At 33.9% G+C, this 6,207-nt stretch overlaps 1 long non-coding RNA gene across 3 annotated transcripts in view; it reads left to right on the forward strand.

The window, feature by feature from the left end:
- Window positions 1–4,688: 4,688 nt before the first annotated feature.
- The window catches only part of LOC112033187 (uncharacterized), a 4,971-nt gene continuing 3,452 nt past the window's right edge, over window positions 4,689–6,207 (forward strand). For all 3 annotated transcript variants that reach the window (XR_010625792.1, XR_010625796.1, XR_010625801.1), the window contains exon 1: window positions 4,689–4,871. This is a non-coding gene — a long non-coding RNA (uncharacterized LOC112033187). The remainder of the gene's footprint in view (window positions 4,872–6,207) is intronic.

The raw sequence follows: 6,207 nt of genomic DNA on the forward strand, positions 1-6,207 counted from the left end.
ATTAGATAAATTTTCATTAGAATACTCATGATATTTGACAATTTCTAGCTTGCAAGGTTAGTATAGTACTATGAATGCAATAAACTTATTTAAAAAAAAAAAAAAAAAAAACTAATGGTACAGGACATGGTATGTGTATACTTAGCTGAGTTAAAGAAATTCTTATTTTTTATATTGTATCTTAAAATTGAGGTTTACATGGTTTGATTGATTCGGCACATTACTATTTATTGTTGAAGAGAAATTTCAATTTTGAATATTTCTTAAAATTAGATAAATTTTCATTAGAATACTCATGATATTTGACAATTTCTAGCTTGCAAGGTTAGTATAGTACTATGAATGCAATAAACTTATTTAAAAAAAAAAAAAACTAATGGTATAGGACATGGTATGTGTATGCTTAGCTAAATTTGTGACTGTGTATACAAAAATTGAAGTTGGATGTAAATGTCCTACCAAGGGAGATTTAGAATATAGTTGGTAACGAATATTACTTCCAAACATGTTCTAGGGATTTACAAAATTAGAATGTTTCCAGTTAAAATTATTTGTGCCACACTCATTTTTTTTGCAGCATTTATGTTTGGAATTCCTAATCTACACATTATTTACTATGCACACCTCCAAGTATAAATTTTGTAAATGTGTTTTTTATACGATAGACGCTAGACAAGATGCTCAAAAGAAGTCAAGCTTTAATTGCTTAAAGTCAAATTCTTTTTTTAGACACTATATGCTTAAATATACTACATTATTTAAGTTTAAATGTATACAGTGGAAGTATGATAACTAAGTTTATGTTAGTTGCAGAGTTCATTAATATATAAAATGATCCTGCGCATTGCGCGAGTTAAACACTAGTATTCAATAATTAAAGGGGTGAGACAATTATTGAAAAAATAGCTTTAAAAAAGAGGTCTATTAAATAATCACATGATAATGGATGGTAACTTTGAGTCTTTAACTAAGTAAATAATAAAGCTTTATCCATCATTTCATTAATTTAGCTAATTAAGGCACAAAGTTTATTACCAATAGACTAATCACACATGCTTTGGTGGCATTTAGGTAAGACACAAAATAATAGATTGTTGTTGTTTCACACATGTATTACCATTTATGCATGCATGCCAAGTGTGTCCTAAAGTTAATAAAACATTAAAAATCAATAAAATTCTATCATTCAAAAAATAAATAAAATTTTCACGGGTTGGGTTAAAAACACCAATTGATCCAAGTTGTTGGTAACACAAACTGGCATGTGGATGAAGTAATCAACATTGTAGGAGTTGTCTCTATGGCTATGGGGTGAAGTCATTTGAGAGGGACATAGAGCTCTCAAATGATTGGAAGAAATTGGGTAAATGTTATTAGGTTTTTGTGATTTTTTTTTGCTAGCATTTGTAATTGATTTGTTATTATTTTTGCTTAAACCAAATTTATGATTTATCCAAAGATTTTTCTTGTTATTTGGATATGCGCATTTTTGTTATCAATTTTTGGGATTTCATGGGTCAGCTTGTAAATTTTTTGGGTGTGGGAGGCCAAGTATATAAATTTTAAAGCCAAAAGTAATTTTTTTTTTTTGTTGTGTTATTATATATACTAGCGAATTTTTTTCCAAAGGCTGGGGACGCCCCCCCTCAACCCTAAGGTAGTTTCATGATTGTTAAAAGGTATTATCACAAATAAGAGGAGGAGGTATTATATGCACTGAGTGCATGTATTCCCCTCTGCCATGCATGGAGGTGGACCAACACGTATTAAAAGAGCTAACCATTTTCAGCTCCCCATAATTCCAAGAAAAAACCTCACCATCAAGAAAGGGAAAAAAAAAAAAAAGTAGATACATGAAAACTTCCCTTTTTAAGGGGTGTTTGGGATATACTGGGTATATGCAGCTTTTTTCTTCAGAGCCACATTTAAGGGGTCCATCTCATAGGAGAGGGGCCCTTAGGACTTAGGATCTCACATTTGTGCAGTCCATCCCATGTGAGAGAGATCTTATTATACCAATACATTTGATGTACTTTTTGTTGACAACCAACCAAAAGGCTAGGCTAGCTATACTAAAGGAGTTATTCACCTGAGCACTATTAGGGTTCATCATTGGGCTTAACTTAAGTCGAAGGATATTGGCCCAATATGCCAACATCCTTGATAGAAGTAGAACCATATGCTCAAATCAAACGTGGTCACTGATGGCAGACCATATCCCACATCATCATTCATCATGGTGAGAGGACGCACCATTGCCAACACAAGGGCTCTCCTTCTCTTATCCTCTCATGATAACATTTGATGTACTTTTTGTTGACAACCAACCAAAAGGCTAGGCTAGCTATACTAAAGGAGTTATTCACCTGAGCACTATTAGGGTTCATCATTGGGCTTAACTTAAGTCGAAGGATATTGGCCCAATATGCCAACATCCTTGATAGAAGTAGAACCATATGCTCAAATCAAACGTGGTCACTGATGGCAGACCATATCCCACATCATCATTCATCATGGTGAGAGGACGCACCATTGCCAACACAAGGGCTCTCCTTCTCTTATCCTCTCATGATTCCACTATCATAACAGACATTGTAAATCTTCGTGGAAGAGTGCTCGATATGCCTGTTATTTCCTCTTTGCTTGACCAAGGAATTCTATAGGGACACATGTTCCCAAGACAAAAAGGAGGAATGGATACTGCGTCAAATACTCTTTTGGGAAGCTTCTTTTTTATTAATTTATTAGATTTAAAAAATATAAACAATTGCACCTTATGAAAAAAAATACTTTATTTTTAAAATACAGGGAATAATTTTACTGTAAATTTTTATTTTTTCATGAATCAAAAGATATAGGTGTGATCTTATTATTTAAAAGTAGAGGAAATGAAATTTTAAATAATGACATTACGTGCATGCACTTATAAAAAAAAAAAAAAACCTAATTTTCAATGTAAAAGTAAACTCTTTTGTATTCCCTATTCTACCAAAAAGCTACAATGTGGACACCGCAATCATCATTCCTTCGACTTCTTTATATAGCCTTTGTTGGGAAGGAATTATATGAAATCTTTGTTCGACCAAATTGTATTCAATTATTATGCAAAGATATCTTCGTTATCAAGACCGTGTTGTGTTTTTTTTTTTTTTCTTTTTATTTAAAGGTCCACCTAAATCCATCAAGCTTTGTGTATGCTTTTTTACTTTCTTAGATTACTGTTCTATTTTTTTCCCTTCTTAAACTATTTCTTTTAAGAATAAGAAGATTGGATTGGAATGAACAATAAAAATACTCTTAAGAGGATTTTATTTTTATTGATAAGTTACACTCGCACCAATGGATCTTGAATCCACGATTTCACCTTCTAACTAAATGATCAATTATTATGGAAGAAGGGATTATTAGTTGAGCCATAACTCATTGGCACTCTGATTTATCTCTAAACTCTCCCAATTGAAGTTCCACGACTCGTACAACAAGAATAGAGTTTACAAAAAATTGTGCCACACCCTTCACGTCCTTGAGCTCTATTAACCAGTTGGTTTGGACTTTGGAGGACTTGACAAAGTTCACAGGCATTGAATGCTTGAAATGTAGACAAAAAAGAAGAGAACTCTAAACTACTATGAAAGAACTTCCCCCTAACTGTAGTTTAGAGTTTCACAGTTAAGATCTTGCCTCAAACCAGATATTCATAATGACGGTATATATTACTCTACGAAGATTTTACCTTAAACTGTATAAGCAAACTGGAAGTCAACTGCAGGACCACACGTCCTTGAGCTCTATTAACCAGTTGGTTTGGACTTTGGAGGACTTGACAAAGTTCACAGGCATTGAATGCTTGAAATGTAGACAAAAAAGAAGAGAACTCTAAACTACTATGAAAGAACTTCCCCCTAACTGCAGTTTAGAGTTTCACAGTTAAGATCTTGCCTCAAACCAGATATTCATCATGACGGTATATATTACTCTACGAAGATTTTACCTTAAACTGTATAAGCAAACTGGAAGTCAACTGCAGGACCTGAAATGCAAAAATTGAAGCAAAAACCACTTGGTATAAACTTTTTTGGGTACTGACAGTAAGAGTTTCACTTTTGATTTCATTACAAAAAAATGGCAAGCATTGGTTAGGAGAATTTTGGGTACACAACTGGCGTACATGTATGTGTGCGTTTGGCATTATTAGCTTATTTAGTTTTTTGGTGATTGTTTATTGCTGAAAGTATATTGAAATATACTTGCACTTTGAAAAAAAAAATGTGGTTTTAAAAAGCTGTATATACCAAAACAGACATGTGGACCCAAACAGACAAAACATACCCTCTATTCTCATAAAATTATATTAAAAAAAATGATAGTAAACACCAGTGGTGTTCACAAAATCATATACCAAGGGATAAGAACACCCTTTCCAAATAACAATAATATTCTAATAATTTCGTTAGTTGCCAAGTTTTGAAAGAATGTGTGAAACTAGTATCTCGAGTTTTTAAAACTCGAGATTTAATTAGAACTCGAGTTTTTAAAGCTTGAGTTCAATGTTTTTGTGCTACCTTTAGCTGGACAAAATTGCTATGTGGAGCCACGTAGAAATCGAGTTTATAAGACTCGAAATCTGCATAATCCAGACAAATCCGCTGCGCTTTCAAACGGCTCATTACAAAATCCTCAAAGTTCAAACTCACTCACTCACTTGAACACCCTTTCGCTCCGCCCTCTCAAACTCACTCACTCACTCACTCACTCATTCACTCTCAAGCAATCCTAGCCCAGTGCTGAAGCAAAATCGTAGCCCACTGTCACGAAGGTAGTCACTCTCAAGCAATCGTAGCCAACGCCGTTCGTAGCCCACCGTGCCGAAGGTACTCTCTCTTTCTTCTCAATACTTTGTCGTTTTTGCTTCTTAGATTCCTCTGTCTGTCTCTCTCTTTCTCCAATTTTAGATTTTGGAATTTCATGATGTGACCTAGGGTTTTTCGTTTTTCAATTTTGGATCTTTTTGGGTTTTTTTTTTTTGTGTGTGTGTTTTTTTTTTGTTGGTGTTCTGAGAATATGATTATGTTTTGGCAATGACATTAGTTTTTATGTGATTGTTAGAATTGAAAAAAAAAAAAAAATTGATGTCTCCATTGAAACACCAAGAGGTCCAATTAGTTGAGCTACAAAGCTTTTGGCTACATAATATGATACTAAGCTTGAGTTTCTGGGATAAGTTTATCCCGTTTACTTTCTAATTGAGCTGCATTCTCGAACTCTTTTTCTTCTAGTTCAATAAGAATACATTGGGGAGGATTTAAGTTTATGACTATGCTTGGCAATTTAGCTAGATAAAAAATGATAAGAAGTGACATGGTGGGAATAGAAGAGATAAGAAGAGAGGTGGTCCTTTACCAAAAAAAAAGAAAAGAAAGAAGAGAGGTGGTCAGAAGTGAGAACTGAAGCATAACCTTTCTTTTCCTGTTTGGATATTCCCTAGGCAGAATGGGAGTAAAATGTATTCTTTACCTATTTTGGTTGTCTTTATTATTATTATTTTAATTAGTTAGGGTTATTCATGGTACTGAAGAAAACAATGGTAAAATGTTCACTCACTTCCTAGCTCCCACCACTTCTCGCCACTTTTTTGGCAAGAGAGTAGAAAGTGGACCCAGGTGAAGTTTAGTCCTCTCACTTTTATCCGCTTCTTTCTCACTAAATATCCAAATGGGAAGTTTTACTCATTTTAATCTACTTCTCTGCTTATCCATTCACTTTCCACCACTCCAAACATGGTATTCATGGCTATTAATTCTGCATTGACAGTGTTCATTTGCCTGTATTATGTTTATATAGTTTTAGTTATATCATATTTTTTACTCTTGCATACAAAATGATACAGTTAGAGGCAAGGAGGCTTCTCTCAACTTGACAAGGCAGTCTTTTGTGTCTGTTATTTCTGAGGAGAGTGAGACATTTTATAAAGATCCTCTGAAAGCAGACACTTGTTCAGCTGCAGCTCCACTCTTCACGGAGAATAATTTCTCAGAAGTGGAAGACATGAAGGTTTGTCATTGCATTAAGTTTTCATGGGCAAGCTGCATGTAATAATATCTCAAGGACGCTTATTATATTGCGATATTTTTCCCCATTTGAAATCTTATTGTAGGTCTTATCTTTCAGAAAAACATTAGGAAGAGGTCATACAGTAGTCTACGTAAC

This window comes from Quercus suber, unplaced genomic scaffold (assembly GCF_002906115.3).
Source record: "Quercus suber isolate HL8 unplaced genomic scaffold, Cork oak 2.0 scaffold_23, whole genome shotgun sequence".
NCBI lineage: Eukaryota > Viridiplantae > Streptophyta > Magnoliopsida > Fagales > Fagaceae > Quercus > Quercus suber.